Source organism: Aulonocara stuartgranti (genome assembly GCF_965226115.1).
Source record: "Aulonocara stuartgranti genome assembly, chromosome: 3".
Taxonomy (NCBI): Eukaryota; Metazoa; Chordata; class Actinopteri; order Cichliformes; family Cichlidae; genus Aulonocara; species Aulonocara stuartgranti.
Window position 1 is genome coordinate 71,265,392 of NC_138941.1, and position 14,714 is coordinate 71,280,105.

The window sequence follows — 14,714 nt, forward strand, 5'->3', positions numbered from 1 at the left end:
TGAGATTTCAGTGTATTAATAGAACTAAATAAGCTCAGAGTTGAAAGGCTGGAGTATTATGTACGTGCTTCACTGTCAGGATCTTCAGGGGGATTCAAAGGGAAACATCAAACTGCTGTAATGAGATAAACTAGTTGGGCTGAACACACTTATCTGTAGTTTGTCTCCATCCAGGATCATCAGAATATAATGAACATGTGTGAAGAGCCACAAAATGCTGCTGCCCTCTCAGCATGATGAGCTCCAGCCTTTGTTAGCAGGACAACAGGAAACATGAGACAACTTTCAGAGACAGTAACCAACTGTGGCCACAAGATGGCAGCAGCTGATCTGAGATCCTTTATTGGACAGAAGGACTCTGCTCTGTGACATCATCAGAGAGACGGCCTTCACTCTGATAGATCTGACGTCATGTCTGCACTGCGATGATGAAAGCTGATAAACACATTGTTATTGATCCATGAAATCACCTCTGTCCTCTCAAGTGTAGCTGTTTACAGAGCTGAAGAAGTCCTTCATCATCAAAACAGACAAACATGTATTTCCTGTATTAAGTGACGTCATCCTCACTCTGACCTCTTACATACATTCTGTTCAGTTTTCCTGCTGTAAGAAATAAAGTGTGTGAAAATAGAAATGCAGGGAAACATCCATTAATCACAGCTGAGCCGTTTGTTTCTGACTCACATTCAATGAGGCTTCAGGTGTAAATACCTCAGAAGTGTTTGTGAGTTCAGTAGAAGCAGACCCAGTCGACCATCATGGCCTCCACAGCACTACACAATGCAACAGAAAGGCCTTCATCATCTGCTGAACCACCTCTGAACCACGACGCTCTCCCTGCATCTAAAAGCTGTTAGTCAGGATGAGATGCTGCTGTGATCGCTCACAATTTACCTGTGAGACCTTTGTAAATATTGTCTTTGTTTCTGGAGGAAACACCTTTAGTCTGTTTGTATTTGGAGTGCAGATCTGGGCGTCCATCACTTTAACCTGCACACGTTTAGTTATTGAGTGTAGTTGATGTTTGGCAGCATTTTATAAGTGACAGTTCATGAACGGTGAAGGAACAGAGGACGCCTGACCATCCTACCTGTGTCAGTAAGAAGACTTTCATCACAACTTCACAACTTAACACAACTGAAACCTGAATTCAGTGTTGCATAGTTTACTAACAGTGTGTGCTGACACTGAAGTTAGCAGTTTGTTTCCTAAGAGCTGCTGGGACAAACCACAGTGACCGGCTACAGAGTTTAGTTAAGGTGGTGAGACGCCGAAAGAGAGGTAAGCGAGCCGGCGCACTCGTGCGTCTGAGGAGACGTGGACTGCGAACTGCTCTTCCTGGGATCTTCCTTTCCAATGTACGATCACTCAGGAATAAGACAGACGAACTGGCCCTGATGAGAAGCATGAACAGAGACTTTGCCTCCTCCTGTGTGTTATGTTTTACGGAGACGTGGCTCTGTGAGGACATCCCGGACAGCGCGCTCAAGCTGGAGGGCTTTCATCTGCTGCGCGCGGACCGGCAGGCCTCTCTTTCTGGTAAGACCAAAGGTGGAGGTGTCTGCTTCTACATTAATAGTGGCTGGTGCACAGATGTAACAGTGATTGCTCAGCACTGCTCTCCCTCTCTGGAATACCTTTTTATTCACTGCAAACCGTTTTATTCTCCGCGGGAGTTTGCTTCATTCAACCTGGCCACTGTTTACATAAAGATATGATGCACCAATGCAGACCAGTTCATTGCTATTAAGAAGTTGGATATGGTTATTGTCCGTGAGAGGGGGGCAGAGAGTTCAGGAGCCTCACAGCCTGTGGATACAGGCTGTTGGCCAGTCTGGATGTTCTGGCCTGTATAGACCTGTACCTTCTCCCTGAGGGCAGCAGATGGAAAAGGTGGCGCGCAGGGTGATGTTGGTCATTGAGAGCATCCTCACTGGATGCATCACCACCTGGTATGGCAACAGCACCGCCTACAACTGCAAAGCTCTCCAGCGAGTAGTGCGGTGCTCTGAACGGATAATTGGAGGTGAGCTTCTCTCCCTCCAAGACATCTACAGGAAGCGCTGCCTGAGGAAAGCGGGGAGGATCATCAAGGACTCCAGTCACCCCAGCCATAAACTGTTCAGACTACTTCCATCAGGAAGGAGGTTCTGCAGCATCCGGTCCCGTACCAGCAGACTGAGAGACAGCTTTTTCCATCAGGCCATCAGACTGCTGAACACGTCATAGACACCTCAGCTTCACTACTGGAACTTCAACATTATGCACTCCACACTGTATATAAATGCCACTTGTTTTGCACATATTCAACTCTGTATATTTTATATATTTTATTATTATTATTATTATTATTATTATTACTTTATTTTATTTTTTTACTATTTAATTTGTAAAAATGTGTATACACACACACACACACACACGTAGGAAAATATTTAGTATACACATCCAGAAATGCATACACTATTATATATTGTACATATATTTATTAGTTTCAGGTTGGCCATTCTTGTATTTTGCTCGTTTGTGTTGTTGTGTTTGCACATCTCTGTTGCTTGTGGGGCTCGCACACAAGAATTTCACTCGCATGTGCTGTGCCAGTGTGCCTGCACATGTGATGTGACAATAAAAAAAAAAGTGATTTGAAAAAAGTGGTCCCGCAGGATACTGTGCACCCTCCTCAGACAGCGAGTGGGGAAGATATTACTGATCCCTGGCAGACTTGTTCCAATAATTCTGCCAGCTTCTTTCACCACCCGCTGGAGTGCTTGCTGATCGGCCTTGGTGCAGCTGGGGAACCACACTAGAAATCCATACGTCAGAACGCTGCTGATGGCACAGTTGTAGAAGTTCAACATCAGAGATCTGGGAATGTGTGCGCTCCGCAGTCTCCTCAGGTAGTAGAGGCACTGTTGGGCCTTCCGTGCAACTGAGGTGATATGGTTGCCCCAGGACAGGTCCTCGGTCACAGTTACTCCCAAGAATTTAAAACTGCTCACCCTCTCCACCGCCTCACTGCCAATGAAGAGAGGCAGATGGTTGTTATGACCCTTCTTCCGGAAATCTACAATGATCTCCTTGGTCTTTTTGGTGTTTAAGACCAAGTTATTGTCGTGGCACCATGACTCTAGTTGTTGCACCTCTGTCCTATAGTTTGTCTCATCATTGTTGGATATAAGTCCGAGCACTGTAGTGTCATCTGCAAACTTAACAATGAGATTGGACGCGCAGGAGGAAATACAGTCATGGGTGAAGAGAGTGTATAGCAGAGGGCTCAGGACACACCCCTGAGGGGCACCGGTGTTGACCACAAGGGTGGAAGAGGTGTTCTTACCCACTCTGACACTCTGTCTACGGTTAGTGAGGAAGTCCACAATCCAGTTGCACAGAGAGGAGTTAAGTCCCAGTTGGTGGAGTTTGGGATGGAGTTTGTATGGCCGGATGGTATTAAAAGCCGAGCTGTAGTCTACAAAGAGGAGCCGTGCATAGGTGTTCCTGTGTTCCAAGTGCTTCAGTAATGTGTGCAGCACTGTGGCGATCGCATCCTCGGTTGACCGGTTCTCCCTGTATGCAAACTGGTGCGAGTCCAGGGATGGTGGAAAAGCAGCTCTGATGTGTTTAATAACCAGTCTCTCCAGGCATTTGGCGGGAATGGGGGTGAGTGCCACAGGTCTGAAATCGTTCAGGCATGTGACATTTGACTGTTTTGGGATGGGAACGATGGTTGCTGCTTTGAAACAGGATGGTACCAGTGAACAGGACAACGAGGTGTTATATATAGAGGTGAAGACGTCCGCCAGGTCCGCAGCACAGTCTTTTAGCACCCGGCCCAGCACTCCATCTGGCCCGGCCGCCTTCCTGGTGTTAATGCTCCGGAACACACGCCTCAGCTCATGAGTGCTCAGGACTGGAGCAGGATTGGTTGAGGGGAGAGGGGACAGGACAGGGTCGGTGTTCTCCCTGTCAAAACGGGCATAAAAGAGATTTAGATCCTCAGCCAGAGTAGAACTGTCGGCTGAGGGTGATGGTGTTCTTCTTTTGTAGTCCGTGATAGCCCTGATGCCCTCCCAGACTTGCCTTGGGTTTGTGTTGTTCTCAAACCTGGCCTCGATACGCCTCCTGTGCTGCTGCTTGGCAGTCTTGATGCCTCTTCTCAGGTTGGCCCTGGCAGCACTGTATGCCTCCTGGTCCCCGGATTTGAAAGCGTTGTTCCTCGTTCGAATAAGTTGTTGAACTCCGTGTGTCATCCAGGGTGGATTATTAGGGAACACACGGAATCGTTTCCAAGTTGTTACATTGTCCACACAGAAACAGATGTAGTCCAAGACAGTGGAGGTGTAACTGTCCAATGCGACACGATTGTCAGTGTCCTGCACCTTGAATACATCCCAGTCTGTGCAGTGGAAACAGTCCTGAAGCATCGGAATAGCATCCTGCGGCCATGTTCTCACGGTTTTGGTTGTAATCCCAGTGCTCTTGATCTTTTGTGTGTATATTGGGTGTAGCAGAAGGGAGAGATGGTCTGACAGACCCAGGTGGGGATAAGCCTGGGCTCTGTACGCATTCGCCATGTTGGTGTACACCTGGTCCAACGTTCTATCTCCTCTGGTAGCACACTTCACATTATGGTGGAAATTGTGAAGTACAGATTTCAGGTCCGCGTGGTTAAAATCCCCAGCCGCAATAAAGACACTGTCCGGGTGTGCTACCAGGCTGTTATTGATGCTGCTGCTCAATTGTGCTAACGCTAGCTTAGCATTAGCATCTGGTGGAATGTAAACAGCGCAGATGTAAACGGCAGAAAATTCCCGAGGGAGATAGAATGGACGGCACTTTAACACCAACAGTTCTACCTCTGTACTGCACAGTCTTTCCGTTACCGTGACGTTCGTGCACCAAAAGTTGTTAATATAGATGCACAGCCCCCCGCCAGTCTTCTTACCCGAGTCCGCAGATCTGTCGGCTCGATAGGCGGTGCGGCCTGCTAGATCAATAGACGCATCGGGAATGGCGCTGTCCAGCCAGGTTTCAGTGAAAATCATGCACGAACAGTTATTAAAAGTCCGTCGAGTGGCGATCTGCAGTCGTATTTCATCCAGTTTGTAACGGATTGAACGGGCGTTGGAGAGGAATATGATCGGGAGTGGTGGTTTAAACGGACTAGTTTTTAGCCGTGCCCACAGGCCTCCCCGCCTGCCTCTCTTCTGCCTCCGCTCGCAACGTCTCCTCCTGCGGCTTGCTGTTGCGGGTAGCCCCGGGGGTTGCTTAACGATCTCCGGGGGGATGAGATACTCGGATGTTAGTTGAAGATCTCCACGGCTTAGTTGTAGTAGATCATCTCTGTTGTATTGAAGTAACCCCAGACTGTGTGAAATAATACACAGTACCACCAAAAGTGCAAAAGTGTAGGAGCTCCGGGCCGCTGCGTCTGTGCGCGCCGCCATCTTGTTTACTAGTCACCTACAGAGAGGCCAAGTACAGGTTCACTAAAGAAGTGGACATTGCAAAACACCAGCACTCTGAGAAGATGCAGCAGCAGATCTCAGAGAATGACTCGGCCTCTGTGTGGAAAGGTTTTAGGAATATCACCAACTACAAGCCTAAAACCCCCCACTCCACTGACGACTTGCTCTTGGCCAACACCCTCAACGACTTCTACTGCCGTTTTGACGAGCCATCAGGCAGCCTTCACACCTCCAACGGCCCCAACAATAGAGACACTTTGGACACTCATTCCCCCACCTCTCCCCCCTCCATAGAGCCATCACCACCTTCAAACACTTCACCTACAACACCCCCCTCCTCACCCCACACAAAAGAGGATTTCACACCACCTCCTCCCACCACAACTCTTCATATTCATGAAGCAGATGTGAGGAAGCAGTTTAAGAGTCTGAATGCTCGAAAAGCTCCCGGCCCAGACGGCGTGTCTCCTGCCACCCTCAGACACTGTGCAAACGAGCTGGCCCCAGTGTTTTCTGGCATTTTTAACTCCTCACTGCAGGCATGTCATGTGCCTGCCTGCTTCAAGTCCTCTACCATAATCCCTGTCCCCAAGAAACCTAGGATCACTGGACTAAATGACTACAGACCCGTGGCTCTGACATCTGTGGTCATGAAGTCATTTGAGCACCTGGTTCTCTCCTATCTCAAGACCCTCACTGCCCCCCTCCTGGACCCCCTGCAGTTTGCATACAGAGCCAACAGGTCTGTAGATGACGCAATCAACATGGCCCTACACTTCATCCTGCAGCATCTGGACTCCCCAGGGACCTACGCCAGGATCCTGTTTGTGGACTTCAGCTCTGCCTTCAACACCATCCTTCCAGACCATCTCCAAGGCAAGCTTTCCCAGATGAATGTGCCTGATCCCATCTGCCGGTGGATCACTGACTTCCTGACGGACAGGAAGCAGCATGTGAGGCTGGGAAAGAATGTCTCGGACTCCCGGACCATCAGCACCGGCTCCCCTCAGGGCTGTGTTCTTTCTCCTCTGCTCTTCTCCCTGTACACCAACTGCTGCACCTCCACCCACCAGTCTGTCAAGCTAATCAAGTTTGCAGATGACACTACCGTTATTGAACTCATCTCGGACGGGGATGAGTCTGCCTACAGGAGGGAGGTTGAACGTCTGGTGTCCTGGTGCAGCCACAACAGCCTGGTGCTGAATGCCCAGAAGACAGTGGAGATTATTGTGGACTTCAGGAAGCACACAGCCCCACTCCCCCCCATCATCCTGACTGACACCCCCATCACCTCTGTGGACTCATTCCGCTTCCTGGGTACCACCATCACCCAGGACCTGAAGTGGGAGCCCACCATCACCTCCGTCATCAAGAAAGCCCAGCAGAGGATGTACTTCCTGAGGCAGCTGAAGAAATTCAACCTGCCAACACGGACGATGATGCAGTTCTACACTGCAATCATTGAGTCCATCCTCACCTCCTCCATCACCGTGTGGTACGCTGGAGCCACTATCAGGGACAAACAGAGACTGCAGCGTGTTGTGCGCTCTGCTGAGAAGGTGATTGGCTGCAGACTCCCATCTCTGCAGGACCTGTACACCTCCAGGACACTGGGGCGTGCAGCTCGGATCTCAGCTGACCCTTCTCACCCTGGACACAGTCTGTTTGACCTGCTCCCCTCAGGCAGGAGGCTCCGGTCCATTCGCACCAGAACCTCTCGCCATAAGAACAGTTTCTTCCCCTCTGCTGTCGGACACATGAACAATAACCATATGACTGTTCCCACCAGTAACACATGACCCTACGCTGTGTCACTGCATCATTCCATGTTTGGCACTGATCACCACCTGCACTCATGTATATATCTATCCACTTAGCACTTTTAATTCTTATTCTTATTTTTATATTTTTATGACAGCATGTTTGCACTGAAGCACCGCAGCAATTTCCTAATGTTGTAAACCTGCTCAACATTTGGCAATAAAACCCTTTCTGATTCTGATTCTGATTCTAACATGTGACCTGTTGAATTATTTACAGGGATTTATTTTTCATTTAAAGCATCATTTGTGAAGTTTTTATGAAGTTTAGTTCTTTTTTGTTCTTTGTGTAACGTTTAGATTTTCTTCTCTTGTGTTTTAACTCTTCAGGTTTCCTGTAACAGAGATGTAAACCACCGTTTTCTGATGGTGCTGCACTGTGACATAAACACTGCCACTTTATTAGGCACACCTTGCTGGCTGCAGGTTATAACCCCTGCTGGAAACATCCCCACAGATTTGGATCCTTATTGCCATGACAGCACCACACAGCTGCTCCAGATGCTGCAGGATGCTGGTCAGGGCTCTAACAGTGAAACTTTACTGAAAGTAAGAAACCTGAGAGGAAATAAACTTTGACTTTAGTAAGCTGAGCTCTGAAGCTGTGATGGAGCTCAGTCGGTGTGAAGGCGGCTGCTGTGTAACAAACGTTTGTCTGAGGTGCTGCGACTGATCGTGGTCATGTTTATTTAAAGAAGTCGGTGATGAAGCAGGCTGTGCAGTCCGAGCTCTTCATCAGTTAACAGTCCTCCAGAGCTGCTGCAGGGAGCTGACTGTCCTCCAGGTGGCGCTAAGTGAACAAAGTCCAAAGAAATAAACTTGGACTGTTTTTTGATGCCTAAATAAAATGTAAATAAACTTTATAGATACATTTGAAACCAGCTACTCTGTGACTTTACACACTCACACAGTAACAGAGCTGATTCCTGATTGGAGCAGCACAGAGTTAGACTTCTTTTCTGGCTGTGGATTGGTTCGTCAGGATTTCCCCCTTTACAGGTTTAAAAACAATCTCTGTTTTCAGGTAACTTACTGGGTTACTGCACATGCTCACACCTTTTCAGCACAACAGGTGCAGTTTGGTGTTTTACTGCCTCCTGCTGGAACAATGATGGCAGCTCTCAAGACTTTATTGGTTATTGTCATTTCGTGTTACACAGCCTGAAACGAAATACTGTTCCTCAGCAGCCTCTACAGTGCAATAACCAATATATTTTAAAAAGAATAAATACAGTTTAAAGGGAATAAGTTTAAAAAAGAGCAGCAAAAAAGGCATAAATAGCTTAAAATCTAAGTTCTAAAAAAACCTCCAGTTTTTATTAATATTTTATTATTTATCAAATTATTATAAACTAAAAATATTTTTTACGTGATAAACGACTTCAGTGCTTCGTCCATGACCTCCTGAAGGTAAAGGGCCCAAAGAGCCAATCAGCAGCTCTGAAACAGGAAATATGACTCATGGAGAAGTTCACAACAGTTTCCGCTGCCAATTGTACTCATCACCATGGAGACGGTCTCCATGGTGGAGGCAGAGTGACAGTGTTGTAGATGCTGCATTTTGAAGCCTCAGTGTTTATATTTTTGTTCACAGCCATGTAGACAGAGAGGCAGAGAGAGACAGTGCTGTCACTGAGCTACATGTGTCAGAGCTCAGATGAGGCCCACACATGTGTGTTATCTGTTGTTGCTACACACAGTTAAGATATGGAACATGTGAACATGAGACATATGAAGAGACTGAACAGATAAAATGTCCTTTATATCCATCAGTGACTTTTTATTCTTTTAAACTTGTGCTGCTTCTTTTTGACTCGAGTTAGTGTGACACTGATGGAGCTTCTTGCTGCAGTGTGTTTGGGTGTGGCTGATAACACTGGTCATCAATGTTCCCTCTAATTTTTCACGTGTCTGAGCGAACACACAAACTCCCTGAGCGTCCCTTGGACCACTGTGAGCCACAGCAGACGTGTGCACTGTGGTCACGCCAGCATCTAATCCATCCAAGTTACATGTTTATTAAAATAATCAAATTACAACATTTACATTTATGTTAGACTACTTTTAATTAACTGCTTTAGCCCACTTACAATGAAAATTTAAAAAAATCTTGTTCATGACCTGTAGCATGTTAACACTATTGGAAGTAAAAATAACTTGAACTCCAATTTTGAAAACACAACTTTTAAAGCTCTGACTTGAATTATGAGTCTGAGTCTGTGGTCTGGGAGAGAGTCTGTAACTCTGTCTGCAAAATACAGTATTTAAAGACCAATGTTGAGCAATTAATTACATAATTACTTCTTCAAAAAAGTAACTGAGTTTGGCAAACAAAGTTTTTTGCAGCTATTTTTTTTAATGCAGCCAAAGCAGTTTTTTAAACAAACATTTCAAACTATTTACAGAACAATCAGCTGTTCTGCATCATTGTGATTTACATGTGAAGCTTTAATTCAGAGCTTAATAAATACTTATCATCAATATAAACTTACAATATTAAACCTTGAGGCAACTGTTGTTTTTATGTGGAGCTATAAAAATTGAATAAAAAGTCAGACTACATCAGAGGTGTAAGCATCACAGCAGATGTCTTTGTGTCAAAGTAACTCAGGATGAAACACAGAAGAACATTAAGGAGATTTTCCTGGCCTGACTTTTTATTGCAGATAACCTTAAAGATATTCTGCAGTAGATCAAAAAACTGACAAAAGCCATGAATTAACATGTGAACATTACCTGATGCTGTTGAAGCGAAGCAGAGCAAAGTTATAGAGGTTTTATTAGAGACACAGCTAAGAGTTTTGCAATTTAAAAAGTTTAAATCTCTTCAGTATTGAACTGGAGAAATGAGACTTTCTTGTCAGAGGTCATTTTTGAGAAAACCACAGTAGGCTGCAATCGAATACTGCAGAAAACAGAGATTCGAGATGTGAAACTGTTCTTGAAATACAAAGAGAGAGAGAGCTGTGCAGGAAGTGTGATTTTATTGTGGTGGAAGCAAAACAGCAAAAGTAAGAGGGAATTACGATGTTTCTTACATGTGACGTGTAGTTTTGATCTTCTTTTGCTGCTGGTTTGGTGAATTTTGGATGGAGAGAGACAAAACCTGCAGCATCAGAGTCTGTGTTATGTTGGCTTTTGGCACTGATGGTGTGTCCACGTATGTATGTATGTATGTATGTATGTATGTATGTATGTATGTATGTATGTGTGTGTGTGTGTGTGTGTGTGTGTGTGTGTGTGTGTGTGTGTATGTATGTATATGGGGTGCAACAATACTCGTATCGATACAGAACCGTTCGATACAGTGCTTTCGGTTCGGTACGCATATGTATCGAACAATACAAAATTTTTAACTTATTTTATCAACTTTCCTTCTGACGATGCTGTCTGTGTTGAGCGCTCAGTGGATCTGTGCTCGACAGTGCAGCCCAGGCGGAGTAGTCGAACGCAGATTCACTGAGCGCAGGGCAAGCTAGCAAGACAGAAGTTAAGCCGAATGTGTATTTATGAAGACGATTTGTGAGACTGGTAAACTTACCTTTGTTCGTACGATGGTCTTTACTTTCTACACGGTGCATTTCAAGGTCCTGTACCCAAACTGGGGATTGTTGCAATGACCTGAAGTTACTAGACTTCATGAGTTTATGCACTCACTCCAAGAAGCGTATAATTATAAATATGAGCGTGGTGAAAGTTGGGCAGCATGCTAACGTATTTTGTCCCTCTGTGTGCTTGTGAGGGTCTGACCCTTTCACTGGTTTGATTTTTTTCCTCGTATCTTTTCTTTGACTTTTCATCAAGTCTGTCTTTGTACGGACCGGCATTGTTCTCCTTCGTTTTGTACATACCTTTTTTGTGCGGCAAAGAAAAAACAAGAATTTATTGGAACCGAAGAATGAACGTTTTGCGGTGCTGCAAATGTTTGCATTTGATGCAGGTACTTGCATTTGCCACGAGTTCCCGGCATGCAATGCGCAAAAGTCACGTGGTCTGTCAATCTCTATTGAGCATTGCGTGGCACATCCGACATACTGTTTTACTTTTGTCCATGACTCGCTTACCTTCAGGGTCATACGTCACATGAAAACCAAAATAGTTCCAAACGCCAGATCTGATTGAGGGTGGGGGGGGTTCAATTTGCCATGTTGCAAGCAGACCGTTTATTAATAGGACATCGTCATAAATACACATTCGTTAACCGTTTATTAATATAACCTTTGAGCTCAACGGTAATTAATTAGTAGTGGAAATAATTTCTGGTTCATCACAGAAATGTAGCAGTGACAATAATATTGTATGCTGTAATCGCACTGGACAATTAGTGATACAAAACAACTGTTTTATCCTGTGAATAAAAGTATATGTTTTTGTCAATGTACCATGGTAATAACAGAAGCGAAACACAATATTGTGTCAGGACAATTTACTATTTATGCACAATAAACATAGAAGCATAGCGCGACAATTTCTGTTCAGCGCCAGACTTGCTTGTAACCTATATCACCAATTATGTTAAGAAAAATGACGCATTAACTACAACAGCAGACTGACCTTTGTGTAAATGCTTGGAGCAGACTAACCTGTGAGCTGGAGAGTTCTGGGACGTTATATTTGATCTTTGAATGGCTGCAATCCAGTCGCCTCTTTGTTACTTCGGAAACATGGCTCGAACAATTTCTCTTCAACGACGTAATCCGATAACAACCGATCTCTTTACCCGTCGGCTTCCCATGGCTGTCATGCGACCGGCTATTGCAGTTAATAATACAACAGCTTCTTGACATTTTTGTGTTTCTTTTTATCGCTGCAAAACTGATTTCAATTGAAAGCCTGCGTGCGCTAGTACCTCTTGCCACGAGTTCCCAGAATTCTTTGCGGTTTTACCCCTGAATGACGTCACATTTTCAATCTCTATTACATGGGTGGGAACTAGTGCGTTAGCGCAGTTAGCTTGTTAACGAGTTGGCCGTCCAGCCCCACGCCCGCGGTAGCTCGTTAACGGAGATTTGCCGTGTTGTGGCGTTAACGTCATTTCAACGAGATTACGTAATGCTGACAGCACTAGTGGGAACACAACGAATATGACTGCACATTTACGCCGACATCATCCGAGTGCAAAGACAAGTGGAAGCAGACAAAAACAACAAGCACGCATGCTACAAACTTTACCCGAGTCATTTAGACAGCCGTTAGCACATGATTCTCCTTATGGGGACCTGATATGTTTAATATGCTGCTGAGAATATAGCCCAGAAGAAGCGTATAGTATAGCTTTTATTTTGGAAAGAGCCATTTCTCTGTAATAAACTCTCTTTTCCAAAGATGAGTGATTTCTCCATCAGATAGATTTATTATTTTATCCCTTTGTTGTTTCAGCAACATTAAATTTAAAAACTGTACGTTTGAGTTAAAATATATATTTAAATGGTAAATGGCCTGCATTTGTATAGCACTTTTCTAGTCCATAGGACCCAAAAGCGCTTTAGACTACATTCAGTCATTCACACACACTGGCGATAGCAAGCTACATTGTAGCCACAGCTGCCCTGGGGCGCACTGACAGAGGCGAGGCTGCTGGACACTGGCGCCACCGGGCCCTCTGACCACCACCAGTAGGCATGGGGTTAGTATCTTGCCCAAGGATATATGGCATGCAGCCAGGAGGCAGCCTGGGATCGAACCACCGACTTTTTGATTAGTGGCTGACCTGCTCTGCTACCTGAGCTACAGCCACCCCATATCTATAATTTTAATAAATGACAAATTAAAAAGGCATGAACATTTTTTTTTGTATAGAAAAAATATCGAACCGTGACACCAAAGTATCGAACCGAACCCTGAATTTTGTGTATCGTTGCACGCCTAGTATGTATGTATGTCCGGTGAAGGATCCAAGCTTTAACCTGAGATTTTGGCCTTTCTGAGAAAATACATTTATATTTAAGAATCAATTTAGTATTTAATGACTTGATATCATGTTATTCAAGCTAAAAACCCTCCCCTACTAATAAGTCATCAAAATTGCAACACACGCAGCTCTGACCTTCTTGTGACCTCATGTGACCACATCTAACAGGGCTTAAAAACATCACTGTCAGAACAAAGTATGGTGTTAACCACAGGATCCACTGCTTTCTCTCACCAAGGCTTGAGTATTTTTCATCCTGAGCGTATCTTCAAGTTTCTAGTGTTTTGCATTAGTGTTTGTAATGATGATACAACAAATGGTAAATGGCCTATATTTGTATAGCGCTTTACTGGTCCCTAAGGACCCCAAAGCACTTTACACATCCAGTCATCCACACATTCACACACAAGGTGTGCTTTAGACAAAGCCCACACAGAAGTAATTCACTACAGTATGTCTGGTTTAAAAAAACAAACATGGCAATATCACATAGACCAGGCATTCATACCAAGACCTCAGGAACCTTTTAGTTTTGTAAACAGTTCACACCACACTTAACACATTACCACAGGAACCAACGAGCCAGTGTAGTCTGCAGAAGAGGTGAGAAAATCAATCACTCACACATTTTAAGTCCAATATTTCTGTCAAACATTCTTGGGGATCTTGTGTGATACTGGTATCGAACCAATACCACACACTACAACAAACGGGTCTCGGCCTTTAATATGTACAGAAACATCCCAGAAACATTTATGTAAAAGTGGAAGATGCTGATAAATCCTATGTGTTTCTATACTTGATGCATTGCTCATAGATATCAATTTCAAGTGAATTCAAGTGAGACTTCAGTCTTATAACACAGAAAGTGTGTGTTTCCTGTTTCTGCTTGTGACATCGAACAGTACATCCTCAGTCATAACCACAGTTAGTCAGACAAACACCAGTGGAAATAAAACCCTTATAAAGTGGAAGTGGTTCTGCATCTTGAACAGAGGCACCAATATTAATTTTAATAGCATTAGCATACTTAATATTGTTTGAGTGAAGTGTGCCGCGAAAAATAAGCTAAAGTGATTTTCTAAGATTAAACATTAAACTTTTTAATATGTATCAACTTAACTGTAAAGTAGCAAATAAGGTGAATGTCATTACATAAAATGCTTCGTTTGGTCTTGTTAAGAGCTTCTGGGGATGCCCTTGATGGTTGAGCTGATATTGCTGTCTCAGTCAATGCATCAAGCACAGGTGGTAATGACCAGGTTGATTGACTTATCAACAAACTTTAAAAAAAGAGAGGAATCAATAAGTTAAGATACCATATTCTTTACATACTGTGGTAAATACTTGTCACGGTTTTGCAGCAATGGTGCAAACCTGTGGCTATTTTCAGGAAGCAGATGCGTGAGAAAAGTATTACTGAACAGTAATGACACCAGTAGCATTTTGTCCAGACGGCCACAAGAAAGAAAGTCAGTCCAGACTAGTAGGCACAGAGAAAGTTTGGATTTATTT